We start from the raw sequence: 11,097 nt of genomic DNA, 5'->3' as shown, positions 1-11,097 counted from the left end.
AAAACAGTGGAGGGGATAACATATACTTTTCACACGGATGCTCAAATTCTAAAGTTGTAATGATAATGTATAAAAAGGAAGTAGATATTGTGGTCAAAGATACAATAATACATCAAGCAGGTAGATATATTATACAAGATATATTGGTGGATAGCCTAGAATTTGTATTAGTAAATCTGTATGCACCTCATTCTGATGATCCACTCTTCTTTCAAGATATATTCAACATGTTGCAAGAAAAGAAAAACTACATGATAAAAAATTTGATAATGACAGGAGACTACAACACTGTGTTGGATGTAGATCTGGATCGAAAAGGCATACAAACTAAGAATTATCATTCTAGAGCATATAATGCTATTTCTGGCCTCATGACCTCACTAGATTTAATTGACATATGGCGATTGCAAAATCCAAAGCAAACAAGATATACATGGAGACGAGGAAATCAGGCTAGCAGAATAGATTATTTCTTAACATCATTTTCTTTGACTCCAAAAATGAATAAAGTCGAGATTAAAGAGAGATTTAGGTCAGATCATCATCTTATAACCTTGAGCATTTGTACCACAACGATTCATAGTGGTCCAGGATACTGGAAATTAAATCAGAAGCTATTGAAGGATAAAGAGTTTATAGATACAACAAACAAATTCATAAAAGATTTCTTTGTAGGGAATAATGATACAGCGGATCCTTTGATTATATGGGATGCTTTTAAAATACACCTTAAGGGGACACTGCATTCAATACAGCTCAAGGAAAAATAAAAATCGTTTGGAGACAGAAAAAATATTGATAGCTGAGATAGAAGATTTAACAGAACGGGTAGACAATAATACAAATGTGTCACAAGCTCTACTGGACAATCTTGAGCACAAGGAAAGAGAGTTAGAAAGACTATGTGCAGAGAAAGCCAACGTATCATATTTGAGAAATAGAATAGAATGGCTGGAAAAATCGGGAGAGATCAACCAAATATTTTTTAAATCTGCAGTATAAAAACACTGTAAAGAAAAATGTTTTGAAGCTTGTAGTAGGAAATAAAATCATTGAAAAAACCAAGGGAAATTTTGCTGGTACAACATAATTATTTTTCAAAATTGTACTCCTTACAGAGCCCACCAGAGGATTTATTGCCTCAAAATACTAGCCCCAATTCTCAAGACGATAATACCGTAAAGTTAACAGAGAAAGAAAAAAATCTTGTGAGGGACTTATTACGCTGGATGGAATTACATCCAGCTATTAACTCCTTTGAAAAAGGTAAAAAGTCCAGGAGCCGATGGCATACCTGTAAACTTTTATCAAACCTTCTATGAGTCTGTTAAAACACCTTTGCTGAACACCTTCAACTGGTCATATAGCAAAAAACAACTTACAGAAACTCGACAGGAAGGTTTAATCTCACTATTATTGAAACAAGATTCAGGTGGAAGGTATAAAGATCCCACTACTCTAAAGAATTGGAGACCAATCACACTACAATGTAACGATGCTAAAATATTAGCCAAATGTCTTGCAAACAGATTAAAACTAGTACTGCCCAATATTATTCATCCAGATCAGTGTGGCTTCTTACAGTGTCGATCTATCAGTGACAGTATTAGACAAATAATTGAAATAATTGAATATTATGACTCAACAAAAACCTCTGCTTTCATTTTTTTTTTTTTTTTGCTGCCTTTGAGAAAGCTTTCGATAAAGTACGTTTGGATTTTATTTATAAATGTTTAGAATATTTTAACTTTGGAGACTCTTTAATTAGTTGGATAAAAAGTAATGTATAGTAATCCAAAGTGTAAAATAATAAACAATGTTTTTTTTCTGAAACAATTAAGCAATATAGAAGATTGAAAGAAGGATGTCCACTGTCTGCGTATCTATTTATTATAGCTATAGAAATCTTAGCACAAAAAGTAAGAATGAATAACAACATAGAAGGTTTGAGAATAAATAGTTTGGAATCAAAAATATCAATGTATGCGGACGATGTAAACTTTCAAAATCAACCAAATGTTGCATCCTTTACTGCATTAGTTAAAGAGTTGAATAACTTCTCAGTAATTTCCTGACTAAAACCTAACTATGATAAATGTACTGTGCTGCGAATTGGATCTCTGAAAGGTACAAATTTTAATATCTATAGTAATCTGCCCACTAAAATGGTCAGATGGCCCAATAGATGTCATTGGTATACATATCCCTAAAGACATGGACCTTATCACGAAGGAAAACTTTGATAGAAAGCTACATACAGTAGACAGAAAATTAAAAAGTTTGGGGAATGACTAACTTAACTTTATATGGAAAAAAATAACCGTGATAAATTCCTTAGTGATTCCTCAGTTTATCTATATCCTCATGTCATTACCTACCCCAGGAGAGGAGCTGTTTAAAAAATATGAGCAAAATGTGTTCAATTTCATATGGGGTTGGAAGCCTGACAAAATTAAAAGAGCTTATCTGTATAATGATTACAAACACTGTGGACTTAAATTGTTAAACCTTAAGGCACTCAACTTTGCACTAAAAGCATCCCTTATACCAAAATGTATTTTAAATCCGCAGTGGTTTTCAGCAAAATGATTGAGGTCTGCTCATCCTCTGTTCCACAAAGAACTCTATCCTTACCTCCAGTTAACTGCTTTTCAGTTCACTATATTAAAGAGAAAGTCATTTCTATACTTATCCGGCTTTTTGGACGAGGCCATAGTCAGTTGGTTTCAATACCAATATCATCAACCAGAGTGAAGTTATGAAATCCAGAGCCAAGTGTTGTGGTATAATAGAAATATTTTTGATTAATGATCACCGTATCTTTATTGAATCAATGTTTGAAAAAAGGAATATTATTTATAAATGACCTCTTGAATAGTGGGGGCGAAATCAAGACTTATGATGAATTTAAAATAGTATACGGTAATGTTTGTGACCTTTTTACATTTAATCAACTCTGTGCAGCTATACCTCAGATCTGGAAAAGGAAGCTATTATTATGTACAAAACAAGTGGCATGTTACCCCTACATTAAGGACACAACATGGATGAATAAGACAAAAATAAACAAGAAAATATATCAGTTATACATGCAACTTAAACACATTTCTGCTACACCAGTAGCTATCCAGTCAAAAATGGGGGTATTTGTTAGACAAATGTATCCCATGGAGGAAAGTATATGCATGTATTTACACAACTTCTTTTGATGTCTCCATTAGAATTTTACAACTAAAACTAATCTACAAATTCTTGCCTACTAAGAGAATGCTAAAAAAAATTAAAATGGGGCATCCAACAAGGTGACATATGTAGATTGTGTGAGGAGGAAGAGGAGTCAGACATTCATTTATTTTTGGTATTGTAAGGAAGTTGCATTATTTTGGATTAACGTTGAAAAAAGTGGATCTCAGTCTACAAATCAAATTTCTATAGTTGTCCTTTATCTATAATGTTTGGTGATTTAAGGGGTGATGAAAAAAAAAAAGGAAAAGACCTGAACAACATCATCATTACGATGGGGAAAGCATTTATATTTAAAGCTATAAAAAGACAACAGTTAAACACTGAACATTTCAAAATGTTTTTGAAACATCAGTGGGTTCTTGAGAGGGATGTTAATAGAAATAAAAGAACAGAATATCATTTTTGATCATGGGTGGGCTACTTTGAGTCAGGGTGAGGATTGGCGTTAAACAAAATTAATTAATAAGTAATGTCGACAAAAAGGTCAACTAAAGGGATGTAAATATGTCCTTTTTTTTTTTTTTTGTCTGTAAAATAGAATAGATAACTGTGTAAGCGAATGTGTCTAAGTGGATATCTATATGTAAGCGGGTGTGGATATAGACATATGTATATACTGTATGTGTGTGTGTGTGTATCTACACACAGTCAAAATTGTTGGTACCCTTCCGTTAAAGAAAGAATAAAAAAAAACAATGGTCACTGAAATAACTTGAAACTGACAAAAAGTAATAATAAAAATTTATTGAAAATGAACTAATGAAAATCAGCTAATGTTTTTGAATTTTGGTTCAGAATCATTTAAAAAAACAAACTAATGAAGCTGGCCTGGACAAAAATGATGGTACCCCTAGAAAAGATTGAAAATAATTTGACCATAGGGGCACATTAAACATTGGCTGTGTCTAAGTGGATATCTATATGTAAGCGGGTGTGGATATAGACATATGTATATACTGTATGTGTGTGTGTGTGTGTGTGTGTGTGTGTGTGTGTGTGTATCTACACACATAGTCAAAATTGTTGGTACCCTTCCGTTAAAGAAAGAATAAAAAAAAACAATGGTCACTGAAATAACTTGAAACTGACAAAAAAGTAATAATAAATAAAAATGTATTGAAAATGAACTAATGAAAATCAGCTAATGTTTTTGAATTTTGGTTCAGAATCATTTAAAAAAACAAACTAATGAAGCTGGCCTGGACAAAAATGATGGTACCCCTAGAAAAGATTGAAAATAATTTGACCATAGGGACACATTAAACATTGGTATCATGGTGTGTACCACACTGAACATGGACCACAGAAAGCTAAGGAGAGAGTTGTCTCAGGAGATTAGAAAGAAACTTATAGACAAGCATGTTAAAGGTAAAAGCTATAAGACCATCTCCAAGCAGCCTGATGTGTTTAGGCAGTTGATCGCACGCTAAAATACCCAAGAAATTTGTCCCATTAATAATTATTTTTCTAACAATGCTAGTTAGTTCTATAGTATTCATAGTGTTTTAGTAGTAGTCCATGAGCCATTTTCTCCTGTTTGAGCCAAAGTGGACTTAATGGCAGACAACCCCGGAGGACACCAAATCATAAAAAAGTGAGACTGGAATATGCCAAAATACATATTGACAAGCCACAAAGCTTCTTGGAGAATGTCTTTTGGACAGATGAGACAAAACTGGGGCTTTTTGGCAAGTCACATCAGCTCTATGTTCACAGACGCCAAAAATGAAGCATCCAAAGAAAAGAACACTGTACCTAATGTGCAAAATGCAAGAGTGGCGTTAGGAAAAGCGTCCTCTTCAAAAGTTGTGAAGTTTGGTAAACACGACCTCAGCTGAATGCTGACTATATACACAAAGTGTAGGTAAAAGATGGAGCTAGTGACATCTCATGAATACGCATGGTTGACAGGCCTTGAGGTTGCCCCATTCACACTACATACATTTTTTTTTTTTTTTTAAAAACCCACTATATTGTAACTCTACCGACATTGCACCGCTTTTTTTTTTTGGGAGATGACTACAAGCAAAATTAGTGGTGTACTAACACACATCTACCAATTTAAAATGTTAACAAATCATTACAGCACAGATACATCTCCTAAAGAATTTTAGGAGATGGCATACAAGAGATGACCCCCATCCCGCTCACATCCACCCCATTTGTCCCTGGATACATGCTGATATCTATTACAAACAATACCACCCCATACCCCACCCCCTCTCACAGATACATCTCATAAAGAATTTTAGGAGATGACATGAAGGAGATGACATACTTCCCTTCTCACACCATTTGTCCTGGATACATGTTAATATCGACTACGAACAACGCTAATCCATACACCCTCTCACAAACAAACATATGGTTACAGGATCCATGCTGATATAGCCTGCAAACAGTACCAACCACCACATCATCAAAAGCCATAAACATTTTGACCACAGCACACTAGGGTTTGCTTGATCTTTTATGGGCACTGTAATAAAAAAGACACCTCTTGGATACAACGGAGTTCACATATAGGGATACAACTGTGTTTTGTTCACTGAAGCAGTATCCACAGGAGGGGGTCTTCTTTTGTTTACAGAGCAACTGATAACATCTTGGATACAACCGAGTTTTTTTTTTATCTGACTCAGGATCAACAGTATGGGTCTTCTGTGGCAACATCAAAAAGCAAAAACATTTTGGTCACAGGGACCAGGGGTTTGTTTGAACTTTTAATGATACTGTAATAAAAAGACAACTCTTGGATACAACGGAGTTCACATATAGGGATACAACTGTATTTTTTATCTGCATCAGGATCCACAGGATGGGGTCTTCTTTTTTTGTTGTGGAGCAACTGATAACACCTACAGCAGACACCTTTGGACAACTACCATTAATTAACATCAGCCCTAGGGTTACAATAAGGGCACCAGGGTCACCAAGGGTTCACCTGTATCCCCACACACACACACGCGCGCGCCCACGCACGCGCACGCTCACGTGCACGCGCATTTCACATGCACGCGCAAAGGAACCAGTCCTATACTACTCTCCACAAACAAGACACCCACCACCTCCATCCCCTCCACAATGGAATCAGCCTCTGTCTCCGCAGCCTGATAAGGATGTTCCTTTACAAAATGTTGCAAGCACAGATTGATATGTGCTGGGTCCAGGCTTCAAGGCTAATGATACACGTGACTGTTTCCAGGAAAAGCTGGGGCCCTGTGTGATGAGAGCTTCTTCTATCTCAGTTCTAATAAGTAGTAGAAAAAGAATGGTGAATCTGCAAAGAAACAGGAAGATTTTTACTGATTGTGCTAATTTATCAAATTTAGCATTGATTCCTTGCCAGCCAAACCATGTCCCAAAAAATAATAATAATGCTTCTAGCATATTAAAGCTAGCCCTGTTAAACGTCAGGTCTTTGGCAGGAAAAAGTTTTTTAATCAATGATTTTATTATTGAGCACAAGCTTGATTTTATGTTTTTAACTGAAACTTGGTTAGACCAAAATAACAGTGCAGCTGTTCTTATCGAGTCGACTCCTCCCAACTTTAGTTTTATGAGCGAAGCTAGAATGCATAAGAAAGGAGGTGGAGTTGCCTTATTGTTTAATGATTCTCTCCAATGCAAACAGATATCTTATGGACATTTTGCTTCTTTTGAATATGTCGCTCTTCAGCTGAACTCCTCTTCTCGAGCTTTGTTTCTCAATATCTACAGGCCACCTAAATACTGTGCAAACTTTTTTGATGATTTTACTGAACTGCTGTCTGTAATTTGTGTTGACTTTGACTGTGTAGTCATTGTTGGTGATTTTAACATCCATGTTGACAACCAACAGGACAGAGGGGCCAAAGAACTGTGTCAGGTTCTTGATAACTATGGAATGAGTCAGCATGTGACAGAGCCCACACACAATAGGGGACACACTTTGGACTTAATCATATCAAAGGGCCTGAACATTTCCAAGGTTGTAGTGATGGATGTTGCTCTGTCTGATCATTCCTGTGTATTCTTTGAGAGTACTCTTCCTGTGCACAGAAATGATAAGACAGAGGTAATCACAAAAAGGTATATCACTGAAAATACCAGTGATCAATTTGTTCAGGCTTTCTCTTCCACACCCACCCTCCCCTGGACCTCTGTCAATGAGCTGGTAGATAATTTCAATTCTAAAATGACAAATGTTATTGATAGCATTGCACCTACCACGGTGAAGATTGTCTCTGGTAAGAAAAAATCTCCATGGAGAAATACCATGTTGGTAAGAAATGAAAAAAGAGAGTGTCGAAAAGCTGAACGCCAGTGGCGGAAAACAAATCTACAAGTTCATTATGACATCTATAAAGAGAGACTTTGCATTTATAATTCAGAACTGAAAAATGCAAGGCGGTCCTTCTTCTCTGACATCATCACCAAAAACAATAACAATGCACGTGCCCTGTTTGCTACTGTCGACAGGCTAACAAACCCTTCTGTGTCAGTAGCCTCTGAACTTTTATCCTCCAGGGCCTGCAATGAATTTGCTTCCTTTTTTACAGAAAAAATTCACAAAATCAGACAAGCAGTCACTTCCTCCATAGCAGGTACAGGATGTTTGTTTCCCCTGCGTCCACTTAAACCTGGCGCAAATACCATGACACAGTTTTATCCAATAAATCAGACATACCTGGAGGAAATCATACAACATCTAAAATCCTCCTCATGCTGCCTTGACATTCTGCCAACAGGCCTTTTCAAAAAAGTATCAGATTGTATGGTCTCAGAGCTTTTACAGATTGTTAATGCATCTCTTGTTTCAGGAGTCTTCCCACAGGCCCTGAAAACTGCTGTCATCAAACCACTCCTCAAAAAGAACAATCTGGACTCATCAATAGTAAATAATTACAGACCGATATCAAATCTTCCATTCTTGTCTAAAATAATTGAAAAAACAGTTTTTCAAAAATTAAATAGCTTTCTGGCACTCAACAACTCTTTTGATGTCTTCCAGTCAGGTTTTCGACGAAACCACAGCACTGAGACTGCTCTTGTTAAGGTCTTCAATGACATCCGATTGAACACAGACAGTGGTAGAACTACGGTTTTAGTTTTACTGGATCTCAGTGCTGCATTCGACACGGTTGACCATAATATATTACTAGACCGACTGGAAAACTGGGTGGGTATTTCTGGCATAGCACTCAGCTGGTTTAAATCCTACCTAAAAGACAGGGACTTCTTTGTGTCTATAGGTAATTGCAAATCTGAGCTGAACAAAATCACATGCGGAGTTCCCCAAGGCTCCATCTTGGGGCCTCTTTTGTTTAACATCTACATGCTCCCACTGGGTCAGATTTTTGAGAACAACAAAATAAATTACCATAACTATGCAGACGACACACAAATTTACATAACTCTATCACCAGGAGACTACAGTCCAATACAAGCACTGAGTGAGTGCATTGAACAAGTCAATAATTGGATGTGCCAGAATTTTCTTCAGCTGAACAAAGACAAAACTGAGGTCGTAGTTTTTGGAGCCAAAAAAGAAAGATTAAAGGTTAGTGCTCACCTACAATCTGTGATGTTAAAAAGCTCAGACCGAGCCAGAAACCTTGGTGTAGTCATGGACTCAGACCTGAGCTTTAACAGCCATATTAAGACAATGACAAAGACAGCCTTCTATCACCTGAAGAATATAAGAAGAATTAGAGGACTGATGTCTCAGCAGGATTTGGAAAAACTAGTCCATGCATTTATCTTCAGCCGACTTGACTACTGTAACGGCGTCTTTACCGGTCTTCCTAAAAAATCGATCAGACAGCTGCAGCTGATTCAGAACGCTGCTGCTAGAGTCCTCACTAAGACCAAGAAAGTGGATCACATCAGTCCAGTTCTGAGGTCTCTACACTGGCTCCCTGTCTCTCAGAGAATTGATTTCAAAATACTGCTGCTGGTTTACAAAGCACTAAATGGTTTAGGGCCAAAATACATTTCTGATCTTCTGCTGTGTTATGAACCATCCAGACCTCTCAGGTCATCTGGATCAGGTCTGCTTAGTGTCCCCAGAGTCAGAACTAAACATGCAGAAGCAGCATTCAGTTTTTATGCACCAAATATCTGGAACAAGCTCCCAGAAACCTGCAGGACCGCTCCAACTCTCACTTCTTTTAAAACAAAGCTTAAAACTTTCCTGTTTGCGGGTGCCTTTTATTCTGACACTGCACTATAACTTTTACTCTTTTGAGTTTTATGCAATTTTAGCTTCTATCCCAGCTTTTATTTTTAGCTTGTTTTTATTTTCTAATCTTTAATGTTTTTATGTTTTTATGTTTTTATAACTGTTTTAATTATTTCTTAATGTTCTTTTGCATTTTGTCGCAATGTTCTTGAATGTTTCTGTAAAGCACTTTGAATTGCCCTGTTGTTGAAATGTGCTATACAAATAAAGCTGCTTTGCCTTGCCTTGTTCTTTGCTTATCCTTTTTGCTTTCATATAACCTTGTATAATAATATATATAATAATATAACAATACCTCTGATGTTCTTGCCTTAATATAAGTAACATTTAAATGTAAAGTAGTCTGTAAACCAGCTACAGCCTCAACATGATGATGTCCAATAAATAACATTATATTCAGAAAATGTGTTTTAACGCCCTCTTGTGGCGACGGTCGGTAACTGCAACTGCATTAAGGTCAAGTTAGAGGAATTACATATAAACAACACTTCCTGTTGATTTCTTCAAAATAAAACCTTTATAGTTTGAATGTTTATTGACACTATTAGTATACGATTTTGTGACTTTACGGTAGTGGATTCAAATTGATGTAGAAAATGGAAACGTATTACACCTTCTTCTACTAAACGAAAGTGTGAGAACATTCATTTTGGAGGTAAAGTAACGTTAGTCGTTGTTAGTTTCGGCTAACATTGTAAACTAATCGATAGACTCGAGGGACTGCGACAACATGATCACAGGTTTAGCCGAGCCTCGACAACAAAAGTGTATAGTCATACTGTCGGTAAACATTCAAACTGAAAATCCACTACCGTCTTTTATAAAAGTTTTATTTTGAAGGATCTAACAGGAAGTGTTACATATAATAATGTCAAGTTAGAGGAATTACATATATGCAACACTTCCTGTTAGATCCTACAAAATAAAACCCAATAAAAGACGGTGGTGGAGTTTTAGTTTGAATGTTTACCGACAGTATTATTATACGCTTTTGCTGTAGAAAGTTGGCCGGCTCGGCTAAACCTGCGATCATGTTGTCACAGTCCCTCGAGTCTATCGATTAGTTTACAATGTTAGCCGAAACTAACGGACGTTAGTTTCCTCCAAAATGATTGTTCTCACACTTTGGTTTAGTAGAAAAAGGTTTAATACGTTTCCATTTCCTTTATCAAGTTGTCCCTACTACCATGAAGTAACAAAATCGTATAATAATACTGTCGGTAAACATTCAAACTATAAATGTTTTATTTTGAAGGATCTAACAGGAAGTGTTGTTTATATGTAATTCCTCTAACTTGACTTAAAATACAGTTGCAGTTACCAACCGTCGCCACAAGAGGGCGTTAAAACACATTTTCTGAATATGATGTTATTTATTGGACATCATTCGGCTAACGTTGTGAGCTAATCTTACCTACTGTGGCCCTGAAGGCTCAATACACTGAAAACACATACGACTAATGTTGTAAACTAATCGATAGATTGGAGGGACAACGTGATCTCAGGGTTTATGAATCATTGTCTCTTTATTTAACAATGTGCCTTATAAAGCCAGGACTTCACTGAATCAAGATCTTTAGCAGTAGAATAAAACACATTTTCTGAATATAATGTTGCTCATCAGCGCA

Source organism: Sebastes fasciatus, chromosome 24 (genome assembly GCF_043250625.1).
Source record: "Sebastes fasciatus isolate fSebFas1 chromosome 24, fSebFas1.pri, whole genome shotgun sequence".
NCBI classification, from domain to species: domain Eukaryota; kingdom Metazoa; phylum Chordata; class Actinopteri; order Perciformes; family Sebastidae; genus Sebastes; species Sebastes fasciatus.
The sequence above is the reverse complement of the archived record's forward strand: the minus strand, read 5'-3'. Positions refer to the sequence as shown.